Here is a 17,308-nt window from a genome sequence, read left to right as displayed (position 1 = left end):
CCTGTTGGGCCCCCACCTGCCCTCCCCCCACTCCCCACCCCACTGACCTACAGAGTGATTTGAATCCTGGCTCTGTCCCTCATTAGCTGCGTGACCTCACGCAAATTATTTAACCTCCCCGCAAATTAGTTAACCTCCCTGCTGCTTCTGTGATGCAAATTTTCACCTCACTACGGGTGTGATACAGAGTAACGTGTCAAGTGCTTAGAACAGTGCCTGGCCACACAGGGAGCCCTAAACACAAATGTATTACGTTAACTGGAAATAAGCCTAAAAGTCTTAGCAATTTTTTTTAAAAGAAATTTATTTTTTTACAGTAATTCAAGTGTTCTAGCCAAGACGTAGGCGTGGGGTGGGCTGAACCTGGTGGGCTTCCCGGAGTGGGTGTGCTGGCAGGGAGCTGAAGGAAGGGAAGGGGTGCCCGGCTGACGGGAGGGGCAGTGAGGGACTGAGGCTCTCTGCCGGGGTGTTCGGACCTTCAGGAGGCCACTCAGGTATCGTAACAACGTGAATCCAGACCCACGCTCTCTCCTCCTCCCCTGCGCCTCTCTGGCTGAGGATTTGGAGGCTGGGGAGTCCGGTGCCCCTGACTTCCGGGCCAGTGCAGGCAGCCTGGCTTCCTCCTGAGGTGCCGGAGAGCTCACTCCTGAGCTGTGGTCCGGACGGAGGGCTGAGGCCCAGGTGGCTGTGTGCCCACTCCCTTCAGCAGCTGCGTCTGACCTGGGGCCTCAGGCAGGGGCTGGGCTGTGACCTCCCAGAACGAGCTCCCCCCACCCCAAGCGGAGTCTGAAACCCCGCCTGTGTCTGTGTGTGGACTCGGTTGATTTTCCTGGTTGAAGGGCTCCACCCCCGACGTAGGACGAATCACCTCTGTGCTTTCTCAGTGGTCTGCACAGGAGTGAAGAGAATTTGGAGAGAGGCTTTGGGGGAGTTTGGTCAGCGAGAGAGGCCACCGACAGCCTTCGGGGTCTGAGGCTCTGGACCTTTGACGTTGGTTGGGTGGGGGCCAGGGGGGTGTAAAATGTTTAGAAGTGTGCCTGGCTCGGGGTCAGTGCTCCCTAATGGAAGAAGGGGCCATTTACCGGGCCGGACAGTTTGGGTCCTCAAAGCATGGCCGCAGAGGTTTAGGGGTTTAAATCTTCCAGATCAGGGGTCCCCAAACTATGGCGCGCGGGCCGCATGCGGCCCCCCGAGGCCATTTATCCGGCCCCGCCGCACACCTGGAAGGGGCACCTCTTTCATTGGTGGTCAGTGAGAGGAGCATAGTTCCCATTGAAATACTGGTCAGTTTGTTGATTTAAATTTACTTGTTCTCTATTTTAAATATTGTATTCGTTCCCATTTTGTTTTTTTACTTTAAAATAAGATATGTGCAGTGTGCATAGGGATTTGTTCATAGTTTTTTTATAGTCTGGCCCTCCAACGGTCTGAGGGACAGTGAACTGGCCCCCTGTGTAAAAAGTTTGGGGACCCCTGCTCCAGATGCTGTAATTCCTGATTCTAGTTTGTGTTAACAATGGAGAGAGTCGGGGAGTCAGACAGGCTGGGGCTGGAGCTCACTCAGCTCTGTGTGAGTGTGCAGGACAGGGCACCTCTGAGCCCCGGCTGTGGCCTGCAGACGGGAACTGGGAGAGCACCCCCCCCGGCACGGGGAGAAGCAGGGCTGTCGCACGGAGTGGTCTCCCTGTACCCCCCAGCAGTCCAGGGGAACAGCCAGCGCCATCGTCTGTGCACTGCAGATAAGAGGACGGGTTCCGATAGGGCCAGGAGCTTGCCGAGGTCGCACGGAGCTCGCGAACGGTGGGGCTGGGATCCTACCCCGAGCCGTGTGACCACAGAACCCACTCTGCTGCCCCTGCCTCTCGGGTGCCAGGTGGCCTCGGGGAGGTGACTGTGGAGGGGAGGGGGACGCTTTCCTCCAGTACAGGACTCGTCCGCCCGTATCCACACACGGAAGGTGTCAGCTGTTCACGCTCTCGGGGTCTGCCCGCAGTCACTGTGTGGGCGAAGGTCCTGATCGCCCCTAACGACGTGGCCAGGCCTAACCCAGCTGGAGCGTGGCTGCGGGCGGCAGCCCCTCACCTTCCCGGACACCACATCTCAGCCCCCAGCCTCCCTGAGAGCCTGCGAGATGGCCGTCCACACAGCCTGGGCCCCAGGCCCGGAACAGGCTGGCTGCATTTCAGGGCCGGCAGGAGTTGGAGACTGAGCAGGGAGCAGGAGGAGTCATGGGGGGAAAACATCCCCCGTTTCCCTTCCTTGTCTCTGGTTCACGCCCTTCGCCTAGTGCTCAAGGGGGAAGGTTTGCCTCATCAACTCCAGTGCAGTGGAGCCCACTCTGGGGGTCCGGGCCTCAGGGAGCCCCGCTGAGCCAACACTAACAGAGTGCTAGCTATTGAACAGGCTCGGTGAGCAATGTTTTATCTGAGTTATTTCATTTAATCTGCACAATGACCCTATCAGGTAGGAATATGATTGCCTGGCCTCTGGTGGCGCAGTGGATAAAGCATCAACCTGGACCACTGAGGTTGCTGGTTCAAAACCATGGACTTGCCTGGTCAAGGCACATATGGGAGTTGATGCTTCCTGCTCCTCTCCCCCTTCTCTCTCTCTCTCTCTCTCTCTCTCCCCGTCTTTCTGTCCCCTGCCTCTCTAAGATGAATAAGAAAAAAAACAAAAAAAATCATAATCAATATCATCACTATTATCACCCTTACCATCACCCTCACCACCATCATCACCATCATCATCATCATCATCACCCTCCCCATCACCCTTTCCATCACCATCATCATCACCACCATCACCATCATCATCACCCTTACCATCACCCTCCCCACCATCATCACCCTCGCCACCATCACCATCATCACCATCATCATCACCTTCATCATCATCCTCCCCACCATCACCATCACCACCATCACCATCATCATCATCACCCTCACCATCACCCTCCCCACCATCACCACCATCATCACCATCATCATCACCTTCATCGTCACCCTCCCCACCATCACCATCACCATCACCACCATCACCATCATCATCATCATCACCCTCCCCATCACCCTCCCCATCACCATCATCATCACCACCATCACCATCATCATTACCCTCACCATCACCCTCCCCACCATCATCACCCTCGCCACCATCACCATCACCATCATCACCATCATCATCACCATCATCATCACCTTCATCGTCACCCTCCCCACCATCACGATCACCACCATCACCATCATCATCATCATCATCATCACCCTCACCATCACCCTCCCCACCATCATCACCATCATCACCATCATCATCACCCTCACCATCACCCTCCCCACCATCATCACCATCATCACCATCATCATCACCCTCACCATCACCCTCCCCACCATCACCCTCCCCACCATCACCCTCCCCACCATCATCACCATCATCATCATCATCACCCTCGCCACCATCATCGCCATCATCACCATCATCATCATCATCATCACCCTCCCCACCATCACCATCACCACCATCACCATCATCATCACCATCATCATCACCCTCACCATCACCCTCCCCAGCATCATCACCATCATCATCACCATCACCCTCGCCACCATCATCGCCATCATCACCATCATCATCATCATCATCACCCTCCCCATCACCCTCCCCATCACCATCATCATCACCACCATCACCATCATCATTACCCTCACCATCACCCTCCCCACCATCATCACCCTCGCCACCATCACCATCACCATCATCACCATCATCATCACCATCATCATCACCTTCATCGTCACCCTCCCCACCATCACGATCACCACCATCACCATCATCATCATCATCATCATCACCCTCACCATCACCCTCCCCACCATCATCACCATCATCACCATCATCATCACCCTCACCATCACCCTCCCCACCATCATCACCATCATCACCATCATCATCACCCTCACCATCACCCTCCCCACCATCATCACCATCATCACCATCATCATCACCCTCACCATCACCCTCCCCACCATCACCCTCCCCACCATCACCCTCCCCACCATCATCACCATCATCATCATCATCACCCTCGCCACCATCATCGCCATCATCACCATCATCATCATCATCATCACCCTCCCCACCATCACCATCACCACCATCACCATCATCATCACCATCATCATCACCCTCACCATCACCCTCCCCAGCATCATCACCATCATCATCACCATCACCCTCGCCACCATCATCGCCATCATCACCATCATCATCATCATCATCACCCTCCCCACCATCACCATCACCACCATCACCATCATCATCACCATCATCATCACCCTCACCATCACCCTCCCCAGCATCATCACCATCATCATCATCATCACCCTCACCATCATCACCACCATCACCATCATCATCATCATCATCATCACCCTCACCATCACCCTCCCCAGCATCATCACCATCATCATCATCATCACCCTCACCATCATCATCGTCATCATCACCATCATCATCATCATCATCACCCTCGCCACCATCATTGCCATCATCGCCATCATCTCCATCACCACTAGTAGCACTATCACGGACACCCACATGACTTCCCAGGCCCAAGGACGAACCTGCAGGTGGGAAAGAGACTCAGAAGACCTCACACATCCGTCCCCCTAGGAAGACTGTAAAGTCTGGAGACCCAGATTTGATTCTCAGTTCTGACACTTTCTAGCTGTATGACTTTGGGCAAGTCACCTGACTTCTCTGTGCCTCTGAGTCCTAGTCTGTAAAATGGGGCTGATGACAGTTCTCGCCTCACAGGGTGGTGATGAGGGTCGCACGAGCGGGCGTGTGTAAAGCACTCAAACCATAAAAGCAGTCGAACACGGGAGAACCCTCCGGCAAGGGGAGCAGCAGTTCAGAGGAGAGCTTGGGATCTGCCTGGCCAGGCGGTGGCACAGAGGACAGAGAGTCGATCTGGTGTCCTGAGGACCCAGGTTCGAAACCCCGAGGTCGCCAGCTCGAGCGCAGGCTCGCCTGTTTGAGCGCAGGGTTGCCGACTTGAGTGTGGGATCATCGACATGACCCCATGACTGCTGGTTGATCCCAGAGGTCGCTGGCTGGAGCAGGGGGTCACTGGCTTGGCTGGAGCACACACACCCCCTCATCAATGCAGGTATGAGAAGCAATCAATGAGCGACTAAAGTGACACAGCTACAGGTTGATGCTTCTCATCTCTCTCCTTTTCTGTCTGTCTGTCCTGCTAAATAAATAAATAAAGGAGAGCCTGGGGCATCCGTTTGGAGATCCCAGCGGCTCTGACCGTTGAGGGGCAGGCGCTGCCCAGCTCACATGAGAACAGCAGGGAGGCCAGCCCGGGGCAGCTCGGTGGCAGGACTGGAGAGACCACTCATGGGTCCCTCTTTCTCCCTAAGAAGCCAGGGGGGTGGGGGTGGAGGAGGGCAGCTCTCACCCGGAACAGGACGGAGAGTTCAGAGCGGGAGCTACGACCTGCCCAGTCTGGGAGAGACCAGGGAGCAGGACCCTCTTCCACACGGATGGAGGAGGTTCCAGCCAGAGCCAGCCACCCCCGGCCGCTGACCCAGACGGTCCTCCAAAGCCGCCAGCCAGCCCAGACCAGCACCATCGTGGTGCCGCTGCCTCTGGGCCCCTCCCCCTTTGCGAGGATGTGCTTCTGAGGTCAGTGCTCCGCCAGGCGCCCCGAGTCGTTCCGCCAGGCGCCCCGAGTCTCCCCCCTGCAGCCTCCGGGGCTGCCGCACACCCCTGAGTGGGTCCAGCTCCGGGGACGGCACTCACACAGAACACATTGTGAAGGGCGCCCCCTAGGGTTGTGCAGTGCGTGGCCTGCACGGCCGTGTGGGGCAGCTCTGGGAGCCCCCTTCTTCCTGGAGAGGGGACAGAATCTCTCTTGGGTGCCCTGCGGCCGGCTGCAGTTCATGGCACAGAAGGTTAGAGCAGCGTCTGGATGTCAGTCAAGACCCAATGAATGCCTTGCTGTCCAAGGCCAGTTCTTGAGAAGGTTGTGCCCGGCCATTGCGGTGACCGGGGATTGTGATGGATGACACATGGTCCTTGACAGAGATTACTGAGAGACAATATAGCCAAGTGGTCATAAGAGCGGGCCCTGGCGTCAGACAGACCCGGGTTCAATTCTGCGCTCCTACTCTTCCTGTGTGACTTTGGGCAAACCACCTGACCTCTCTGTGCCTCACTTTCCTCATCTAAAAAATAGGCATTATAATAATCCCCATGGGCGTGTTCTAGTCCTTCCTCTCTGGCCGTTACTGGGAGAAGAGAATGAAATGCTGCAGGTGAAGCTCTGAGCAGGGGGCCCGCCCAGTTGTTAAACAGTCACCACCTGTAAAAGGTCGGTGACATCCCTACCCAGGGAGGTGCGGTGCGGGGCTCCCTGAAATCCGTGCCGAGGCCACTGAAGGATCCGGGGGCTCCGTCTGAAGCCTGTGGCCCGGAGCCACATCCAGGCAGTACTTGATCGGACTTGTCAACATAACTTTTGCATAATCAGGTGCCACTGAAATGTCGGGGATTGTGTGCTGGGAAGGAAGAGGCCTCGGGTCCAGGCTTCCACGCCCTCCGTTCATTCTTGTCGACCGGAGGTCAGAAAACTACAGACCACCTGCGTTTGTGCAACCTGTGAGCTAAGAATAGTGTGTGGGGGGGGGGTTGTAGTTGGTAAAGAGAGAGAGAGAGAGAGAGAGAGAGAGAAGTATTATTCCATGACACAGGCAAATGACATGCACAAAACTCAGCGTTCGTAGAGTAAGTGTGATGGAAACACAGACACACTCCGTCGTGTATCTGCGGCTGCTCCTTGAACCGCTGTGGCAGCCCGTGGCGGCCACCGAGACCACGGGACCCACAAAGCTCAAACTCTCACTGCTCAGCCCTCTGCTGAAAAGTCGTGTTCAACCCTGATCCAACACACGGCTCCCAAACTCAGCTGCTTGTTGGAATTACTGGGAACGTTTTATTTCTTTTTTAAGATTTTATGTACTCATTTTAGAGAGGGGGGACAGAGAGAGAGAGAGAGAGAGAGAGAGAGAGAGAGAGAAGGGGGGAGGAGCAGGAAGCATCAACTCCCATAGGTGCCTTGACTGGGCAAGCCCAGGGTTTCAACCCAGGGACCTCAGCATTCCAGGTCGACGCTTTACCCACGGCGCCCCCCAGGTCAGGCTGGGAACTTTGTAAAAGCTTCATGCTTGGGCCGTGCCTCAGACCAAGCCAGTCGGTCTCTGGCGATAGAGCCAGATGTGGATCCACCATGCAGCAGAGCCCGGGCCCTCCGTCCCAGCCCCTACTGTGTGTCCTTCCAGCCGTGCCTGGAAGGGCTGTCCCGAGTCCGGAAAGTTTCCCCAGAGTCAGGCACCTTTTCTGCCCCAAGGCCTGTGGGCAGCGTGGCAGGCTGGCCCACACGGGCCTTATTTTTGTGTGACCCACACAGTAATTTTTAAATCGGGAAGTCTCACTTGAGCGTCTGGGCTCAGGTCCTCTTGAAACGCCGGAGCCCGGGCCATCCTGAGCCCGCATTTCCACGGGGCGGGAAGCTCCTGGGTCTGACGTGGCTCCGTTTCTGCACGTCGCCTGCTTGGCCCCTGACAGCCCTCGAGTTTGAGAGCCCTGACTTCATGGTGAGGGAATCTAACCTAGCATCTCTCTCAAATTTTAACATGTCCGTGCAGGCCCCGGGGTCTCGGTGCAGGAGGTCAAGCGGGTCTGGGTGTTGTGTCTCAAACATGCTGCTGGGTGATGCTGACCCGCTGGGCCTGGAGGAGGCCTTGGTTCTGAAACTTCAGTGTGGCCCAGTCAGCTGGGGGCGGGGGGGGGGCGCCGTTCCACCCCGGAGTTTCTGCCTCAGGCGGCCGGGGGGGTGGGTGGATGCGAGGATTAGCCTCTCTGACAGGTCTGCGGGAGCTGTGGCCGCCGCCTGTCTGGAGCTGGACTTCAGAGCCGCTGGCCCTGGCCGTGCAGCCTGCGCTGGACCCGCGGGCTCACACCTAGGGCGGAGGCTCAGTGGTGCCCCTCCCCCCACGGCGGACTCTCCATCCCCTCTGACCTCAGACGCCCCGCTGTTGCAGAGGGAACCGGGTCTCTCTCCCGGCTTCTTCAGCCAGCGGTCTCCTTGACCAGACCCAAGCGGTCTCCTTAAGTTCAAAGCCACGATTTATTTAAAAGACATCTGGAGCCTAGAGAGAGCAGATCTGTCCGTCGGTCCATCCGTCCGTCCGTCCGTGACAAACCTCTTCCCTGTTCTGATAGGCTCTGATCCGCACCTCCTACAATAAAGGCCCCCTCCACAGAGGTCTCACATGAGATCCCACAGCCCCCCCCCCCCCGCCACAAGCAGATCTGAGCCCCAGATACAGGGTCTGGGATGGGCCAGGCCTGCAGTCACAGGGCGGGAGGGGACAGGCCACACCCCGAAGACAGCTGTGGGGGCTGCAGCTTCAGGAACCCTCACGGGGCCCTCCTGAGGGTCAGGCTGGGCCGGGCGCCGTCCGCCACAGCTGCCTTGAACAAGAACAATCACCCCGGCCAGGACCGGTTTCCCGGAGCCGTTGAACCTGCGAGGGCTGGCAAGCCAGATCTGGATGGGTGAACCTGAGTTGATCAGAGATTATGAATGATTTAATTCTCTTTCTGGATCCGTCCGGGCCGGGACCGGCTGCCTCACAGGACCTCCGTGTTGGCTCAAGGAGCACCTGCCCACTGTCCTGCAGGGCAGTCCCGTCTGACAGGAGGCGAGCGCGTGGGGCCGGGCCCCTGGGGCGGGTTGGGGAGGTCTGGGCAGCCGAGGGCAAGCTCTGGCCCCCCTCTCCCCAGCTGGGTGACCTTGGGCGGCCAGCTGCTCTGTGCAGGCAGCGAGGATCACACCTGCAGGACTGATCCGGGCATCAGATGCGATGGTGTGGACCTGGTGCCAGGGCAGCTCCTGGCACACATTGGGCGCGCAACAATGGTGGCTGCTCCTTCCAGCGTCGTGATGGGTATAAATCGTGATGATTTAGCTACGTGAGCGGCTCCTCCCATGCTCCCACAGCCCGGCAGAGGGAATGGCACTTGTATGGGCAAAAAAGTACCTGTTTGGCACCAACTGTATTCGTACTGATATTCAACTCTTATCTAAGGGCCGACTGTGGGTGCCAACTGTTCTAGGCCAGCACCAGTCAATATAAATATAACACAAACCCCCAAGTCTGACCCACATAAGCAACTATGTATACATTTTCTACAGGTCACATTTTTTTTTTTTTTTAAATGAAAAGAAAAAGGAGAAATCAACTTTAATCTATTTTACGGAATCCCTATAGGCAAAATACCATCCCTTGAACATGTCCTCAATATGAAAAGTCACTAACGAGATTTTTATTTTCTGGTCAACACATCTTTTTAAAATTTTGACAGTTTAGAAAACAAACACCTTGACCGCCTTGACCATTTCTAAGCATCCAGTCGGGTGGCGTTGGAGACGTTCACGTTGACACGTCACCCTTGCCAGAACTCTCTGGAGCATCTTCCATCTCTTTCTTTCTACCGTTCCGTTGAGGCCCGGGCTATGTGGCACATCGAGGGCATGTTGCAGCCCACCGAGCAGCGCATGAAGGGAGACCCCCGCGTGAGTAGTGGCGTCTGGGTCGGATCGGACCGAGACGTCTGCCTCAGGGGCTGAGTCTGGGGACAACGGGCCAGTGCACACCCGCGGGGAGGTCAACAGTCCGGCGGAGGGAGGCCGGCGGGAAGCACAGAAATGGATCAGACCGTCTCTGACGGTGTTGGTTCCGTGGAGAAAACGTATCGGACTCTGGGGGGCTGGGGGCCAAGGGGGGGCCTCTCTGAGAGGTGTTGTTGGAGCCGGGGCTCCGTGAAGATCTGGGGCCCTGGCCCGCCGCGCTGCCCGCGCCTGGGCTCTGTGCCGGAGTTTCGACATGTGGACAGACGGACGCCAGACCCCGCCTCCACTTGCAGAGTCGGAGGAGCTGTGCGTAAGATCTGGACGTGCATGCACGTGTGTGTGCATGTGTGTGTGTGTGCATGTGTGTGTGTGTGCATGTGCGTGTGTGTGCATGTGTGTGTGTGTGCGTGTGTGTGTGTGCATGTGCGTGTGTGTGCATGTGTGTGTGTGCACGTGTGTGTGTGTGCATGTGCGTGTGCATGCGCGTGTGTGTGTGTGCATGTGCGTGTGTGTGCATGTGTGTGTGCATGTGTGTGTGTGCACGTGTGTGTGTGCGTGCATGTGCGTGTGCATGCACGTGTGTGTGTGCACGTGTGTGTGTGTGCGTCCATGTGCGTGTGCGTGCATGTGCGTGTGTGTGCATGTGCGTGTGTGTGCATGTGCGTGTGCGTGCGCGTGTGCGTGTGCGTGCATGTGCGTGGGTGTGCATGTGCGTGTGCATGTGTGTGTGCGTGCGTGTGTGTGTGCATGTGCGTGTGCATGTGTGTGTGCGTGTGTGTGCATGTGTGTAAGAGTTCACTGAGGGTCCCAAAGCACAGCCGGGGAGCTGTGGTGGCCTCTGGGGAACCGCTGGCCCCGGGTCACTGCTCCACACAGCGGGAACAGCAGGCACAAAGCACCTGCGCTGACGTGGTCCCCGCGTAGTGGAGGAGCAGAGTGGGGAAGGCAGACCGGATAGGACCTGTGTACCAGGGACAGCAGCCAGGCCCCGTTGACCCTCGGCTCCTGAGACAATGGTCAGGAGCTCAGTGTTAGTTTTTTGTTGTTGTTTTTTTTGTATTTTTCTGAAGTGAGAAGCAGGGAGGCAGTCAGACAGACTCCCGCATGAGCCCGACCGGGATCCACCCGGCATGCCCACCAGGGGGCGATGCTCTGCCCATCTGGGATGTTGCTTCATTGCAACTGGAGCCATCCCCAGCGCCCGAGCCAACTTTGCTCCAATGGAACCTCGGCTGCGGGAGGGGAAGAGAGAGACAGAGAGGAAGGAGAGGGGGGAGGGGTGGAGAAGCAGATGGGTGCTTCTCCTGTGTGCCCTGGCCGGGAATCGAACCCGGGACTTCCACACGTTGGGCCAACACTCTACTGCTGAGCCAACTGGCCGGGGCCTTGGGTGTTACTTTAAGTGCAGCGGGAAGCTATTGCTGGACTAGTTGCAGGAAAACGTGAGGTGCTCTAGACAAAAACTTGGGACTCGCACTCTTTGCCTAGGCCAATAATAATAATAATAATAATATTGGGGTCAAGGCACCGTGTATTACTGCCTTTAATCTGCTAGTGGGGGGGCTTCCAAGGCTGGTGGTGAAATAGGGGACTGTATTTCCACAGGAGGGTACGGAACTTGTTAGTTGGAGGGAAAAAGACTAGATTCACCCCCAGGCAGAAATCGGTCCTGCTTGGGGCGAGGAGTGGACGAACTGACCCTCTCTTCCCAGTCCCCGACTTAGGAGGGGGTCTTCCAGCCCCCTCTCTCCCCGCCCCTGTCTCCCCTTCGTGCTAGACGGCTCCTCTTCTCTTGGCGGCCTGTGTGTGAGGTCTACCTGGGTTGCCGTAGCCAAGTACCGCCGACTGGGCGGCTTCAACAGCAAAACCGTGTTTTCTCGCGGCTCTGGCGGCGGCAAGCACAAGGTCGAGGTGCCCCCGGAGATGCTGCTTCAGCTTGCAGGGGGCCACCTTCTCGTGTGTCCTCACAAGGTCTCTCCTCTGAGACGGCGCGGTCCCTGTGTCTCCTGGGTGTCCGAATGTCTTCTTAGAAGGAGGCCGGTCAGATCAGATTAGAGCCCACACTACTGACCCAGTAAACTGAATTATTTCTATTTCTTTATATATATATATTTCATATATTGATTGATTTTAGCTAGAAAGGAAGAGAGAGAGAGAAAGAGAGAGAGGGAGAAAGAGAGAGAGGAACACCGATCCATTCCTGTATGTGCCCTGACCGAGGATCGAACCGGCAACCTCTGTGCTTCGGACGGATGCTCGTCTCACCAATAATCCGGCTAGGGTCTTAATTGGTTTTTTAGAGACTCTGTCTTCAACTACAGCTGCATTCTGAGGTCCTGGGGGGTTGGGGGTTCAGCACACAAATTTGTGGAGGACACAATTCAGCTCCCAGTGGCAGATGGATAAAAGGGAGGCCACTCTCACCCCAACACACACAGACAGCGGTCATGTCTGGAATGCTAAGTAGAAGACGCCTTCCCCCTGGAAGGCTTCCAGCCATAATCAACCCTCGAAACCACACCAAGGGACACCAGGTGAATGTCCACCCTGCCCCCACCCAGCCCTGAAGGCCAGACATACTTGTTGAACACCTACTGTGTGCAGGATTGTTGAACACCTACTATGTGCAGGTTCTGGGCTGTTAAAGCACCGGGAAACCTGTCCAGACCCCTCCCCACCTATTAGTAGTAGGACAGATTAGAGAGGGAGATAAATAGCCATGATCCGAGGCAGATGGGAGCAAATAAAACCGAAGGAGTTGGTCCCCAGAAAATGCTGTGGGGCTGAGGGGGGGGGGGGATGGCAGGAAGAAGGAAAGATGACTTCCATTCACTGGGGACTGGGAAATGAAATAGCTACTCCCTCCCCTCGTTTTACAGATGGGGAAACACCAGGGCACAGAGAGGGTGATTCAACTGCACAAGGCCACACAGCTACTAAGTGACCGCCGGGATACAGAACCCAAGCCCTTAAGCACTGCTCTCTTTTAAAGGGGGAATGAGAGGAATAAGAGGAGACCCAGGTTGGGGCCACTAAGGGTTTGGCCTTTATTCTGGGGACACGGGACGCCGCCCCCATTGAAAGCTGCTGGCAGAAATGTGGCAGGTGACAGCTAGGCCTCCCGGAAGTGCAGTGCCAAACCTGGGCATTCACTGATGGAGCCGGGAGACGCCCCTGCCAGCCACCACCCTCCCTAGAGCAGGCTTGCAGGTCAGGGTGTCACCTCAGCCGCCAGCTCCACGCTCCGTCCATCCCTCAGTCCCCGACAATGATAACGACGGGCCACCGTGACTCGCCGCCCGGCTGAGAGCTGTACACGCGTGACCTCGTGTCGAGCCTCCCTGGAAATACAGGCCCACGGAGGGAGGCGCGCTGGCCGGCCCATTTACAGGTAGAGACACCTGGAGCCCAGAGACGGTGCTGTGGTGGGTCCAAGACTCCGCCCACTGGGTCTGACTCCCAGAGTTGATGTCTGGAATCATCGCAAGATCATCTGTGCTTCCTGCTGGGACACGGAGCGGCTCTAGAGCCAGACCAAGGACACAACCGACACAGGACACGCGCCTCTGAGTTTAACCTGGTTGACCTTGTCTTTCTGAGTCTCGTCGGGGACGCGGCATTCTGTGCCCCGTGGAGCAGCCGCCTCCCGCCCCCTCCCCTGCTCCCCACTCGGCCGGCACCTGCTAAGGCTGGCAGATACCTCTGCTCCAAGGTGCCTCCACCTTAGCAGGGAGGGAAGAGAGCAAATGAAACCAGCTGCATTCTTCCCCGGGTCGGCTGGCCGGCCGACAACGCACACCACGCACTCTGGGCAGGTGGCCACTTGCCCAGGCTGGGTGGGGAAGGACCGTGGGCTGGGTGCTCGCCACGGGCACCCCCACGTTGTCTGTGCACACAAGGACGTGATGACACGGCTCCTGGCATCGGGCCCAGTGGGCGAGGTGTGTTTTTTCCCCCTTGTCACTGTGACCCGGGACACAGGATCGAGCCGGGTGCTGCTGAGTCCCCAGCAATAAGGAAGCAAACGCAGCTCCAAGGCTTCTAATGTCAACACGGGTATGGAGGAAGACAGGAGCCGTGCGGGAAACACGCCTTCCGAAGCTGGCCCCTCCTCCGAGATCCCTCCTGGGCCCGCCCGCCCTGTCCGTCCACAGGAGGAAAAGAGGGGTCCTCCCCAAGACGCCACTGCGGGAAGAATGGCTGAGCCGCTGGAAGACCCTCAGTGGGGTCTCCAGGTTGATTTCACGCCCCTCTCTCGGGGGCTTTTCCCCCCTTATATTATAAAAGGAGCAGACGTGTTTAGGAAACAGCTGCAACTCCTAGAAGCGAGGCGGAAGTGTAGACACCCCTGGCCTGCACTTCTGTGATAAACCCCCCTCTGCCCCACAGTGGGTGCCTGGTCCCAGCCCACCCAGCCTCCTCCCCTGCTCTTTCCCTGAGGCAGTATCTGAACTCAGAGACGCCGACCTGTATTTATTTATTTTTATTGAATGTTTTGGGACGACAGTGGTTAATAAAATTATATAGGTTTTAGTTATACTGTACAATGCTATAGAAGCCTACATGTTTTTAATATATATTTTATTTTTTTTAAACTTAAAATTTTTTGTTGGTTGGTTTTTTTGTTTTGTTTTGTTTTTAATTTATTTTTTTAGAGACAGAGAGTGAGTCAGAGAGAGGGATAGACAGGGACAGACAAGAACGGAGAGAGATGAGATGCATCAATCATTAGTTTTATATTGCGCGTTGCAACACCTTAGTTGTTCATTGATTGCTTTCTCATATGTGCCTTGACCGTGGGCCTTCAGCAGACCGAGTAACCCCTCGCTGGAGACAGAGACCTTGGGTTCAAGCTGGTGGGCTTTTGCTCAAACCAGATGAGCCCGTGCTCAAGCTGGCGACCTCGGGGTCTTGAACCTGGGTCCTCTGCATCCCAGTCCGAAGCTCTATCCACTGCGCCACTGCCTGGTCAGGCCTAAACTTAAATTTTTTAAAAAATTTCATTTATTCATTTTAAAGAGAGGAGAGAGAGAGAGAAAAGTGAGGGGGAGGAGTAGAGAAGCAGATGGTTGCTTCTCCTGTGTGCCCTGACCGGGAATCAAACCCAGGACATCCACACACCAGGCTGATGCTCTACCACTGAGCCAACCTGCCGGGGCCTAAGCCTACCTGTTGTTTTTTTTTAAAAAAAAGGTTCTTCTATAATTCTTACTGCCTAACAACCATTTTTCCTGACAGTCCATTTTCCCATAGAGCTATAGTTCTCACTTTTATCAAAGTAACATTGTTTTCATAAACCTTTTCCACATTGACTTTAAAAAAAATAATAACTTTCTCCTTTATTATTTTTTTAATCATACAAGCAATATCTCTTCCTCTGTTCCTTGTGGAAAAGTTACAAACCACAGATAAACTAAAAGTATATTCTTAAAAATCAACCACAGGGCCTTCCTCCACACAAAGATAATCAGTATAGACTTTCTGGTCAATCCCATGCAATTTTTTTTTTTTTTTTTTACCTCATGCACATCAATACCTATCATTCTATATAGCTTTTTAACAGTTTTTTTTTTTTTTTTTTTTTTCTTTTTTACAGAGACAGAGAGTGAGTCAGAGAGAGGGATAGACAGGTACGGAGAGAGATGAGAAGCATCAATCATTAGTTTTTCATTGAGCATCGCAACACCTTAGTTGTTCATTGATTGCTTTCTCATATGTGCCTTGACTACCAGCCTTCAGCAGACTGAGTAACCCCTTGCTCGAGCCAGCGACCTTGGGTTCAAGCTGGTGAGCTTTTGCTCAAACCAGATGAGCCCGTGCTCAAGCTGGCGACCTCGGGGTCTCGAACCTGGGTCCTCTGCATCCCAGTCCGACGCTCTATCCACTGCACCACCGCCTGGTCAGGCTATATAGCTTTTTAAAAAACAAATAAAATGAACCACCCCCCTTCGGTGCTCCCAGCGCCTCCTCTTGGGCCAGCATCGGACCCGGTTGCATCCTCGGCTCTGGTGAACATTAACGTAGCACCTGAGACTATAAGCAGAGGAGAAAGGCAGGGAGTGTTTCATCATCATCAGGTGTGGTCGCCTTTCCACCCGGCCAGGCGGACAAGGAAGTGACATACCAGGAGCACTCTGGCCACGTGACAAGACCGCCTCTCCAAGGCTCGGCCTGTTGGCCCCGGGCCAGAGAGCTGCTCGTTACTGCTCTCCGAAGCCCTCCTGAAACAGAAAGTGTGTTTCTGGCAGCTGTGGCCACATCTGGTGTCCTGGAGCCAGGGTCACTGGGCTGGGTCGGCAGGACAGGTGTCCCACGGGAACTCCTGGGTGGAGGCTCATGTCACCCTTGACCGGCGGTAGAGGAGCCAACAGAACAGGTTTTGTGAGAGCTCTGGCCTTTGCCCGGGCGGCCAGCGAGGGGCCCGAGGGGTCCACAGAGCAGGCTGTCCTTGAGTCGCAAGTGGCCAGGTGTTGTATCTCATCCGGTGAGTTGCAGAGACAAGGGCGGACCTGGGCTGAGTCTGCCTCTTCCGTGCGGGGCGCGTGGAGATGGTGTTTGGATGGCCCTCTGACACATCTCTCATCTCCCCTGGTAACTGTTTGTGTTGCATTAGGAAACATCTCTAATTAGCGACCTCAAACCTGTGATTTTGTGGATGTCGCGGCTTTGGACGAAACTCAAGGAGGTGTTTAAGTAAAAAACAACAGTGAGTCAGGTTTTTTTGTTTTTTTTTTAAAGAACTTTTTTTTTTTTTTACAGAGGCAGAGATAGACAGGGACAGACAGACAGGAACAGAGAGAGATGAGAAGCATCAATCATCAGTTTCTCGTTGCGCGTTGCGACTTCTTAGTTGTTCATTGATTGCTTTCTCACATGTGCCTTGACCGCGGGCCTTCAGCAGACCAAGTAACTCCCTGCTGGAGCCAGGGGCCTTGGGTCCAAGCTGGTGAGCTCTTTGCTCAAGCCAGATGAGCCCGCGCTCAAGCTGGCGACCTCGGGGTCTCGAACCTGGGTCCTTCCGCATCCCAGTCCAACGCTCTATCCACTGCGCCACCACCTGGTCAGGCTGAGTCAGTTTTTTAAAGAAAGATATTGAGACTGGTGCCCGGTTGCAGCCCAGAACGAGAGAGAGGGCAGCACTCCGGGTCTGTCCTTGAGTGTCAAGAGGCCCCTGGCCAGGGAGCTCCGTGGATAAAGCCTCGTCCCAGCCCTCCAAGGTCGCAGGTTCGACCCCCGGTCAGGGCACCTATGAGCAACCACCGATGAGTGAGTGCACAACTGGATGGAACAACTCAGCGGGACAAGGAGTTGATGTTTCTCTCTCTCTCTCTCTCTTCCCCGTCACCTCCTCCCCTCCGTCTCGGCCTTACTCTCTCTCTTGCTCTCAAGTCAATGGAAAAAATTAAATAAAAAAAAAGAGTTAGTGCTTAGCCAGCTGGCCACTATCAAAGCCAGCTGGTCACCACCGGCTGCCTCTGTCTTCAGCGCAGCCCCCCGGCAGTGTGCGCAGGACCACGGGTCCAGCAGCTGCTGCGGACGGGCAGTCAGCAGGCGTGCGAGATCTGAGCTCCGGCCGCCGGGGAGCTGGGCCGGTCCAGGCAC

At 55.6% G+C, this 17,308-nt stretch overlaps 1 protein-coding gene across 4 annotated transcripts in view; it reads left to right on the top strand.

Moving 5' to 3' along the window:
• The window catches only part of SCNN1B (sodium channel epithelial 1 subunit beta), a 55,969-nt gene that overhangs the window by 7,017 nt on the left and 31,644 nt on the right, over positions 1-17,308 (top strand). The window contains exon 1 of one of the 4 annotated variants that reach the window (XM_066275866.1): positions 16,171-16,190. The exons of the other annotated variants lie outside the window; for them this stretch is intronic. The gene's annotated coding sequence lies outside the window, so the exon portion shown is untranslated. Of the gene's footprint in view, positions 1-16,170; positions 16,191-17,308 lie in introns of those variants that run through there. 4 annotated transcript variants of the gene reach the window in all.

Source organism: Saccopteryx bilineata, chromosome 4 (assembly GCF_036850765.1).
Source record: "Saccopteryx bilineata isolate mSacBil1 chromosome 4, mSacBil1_pri_phased_curated, whole genome shotgun sequence".
NCBI classification, from domain to species: Eukaryota; Metazoa; Chordata; class Mammalia; order Chiroptera; family Emballonuridae; genus Saccopteryx; species Saccopteryx bilineata.
Note: the sequence above shows the minus strand (reverse complement) of the source record. Positions and strands in the feature narration are given on the sequence as shown.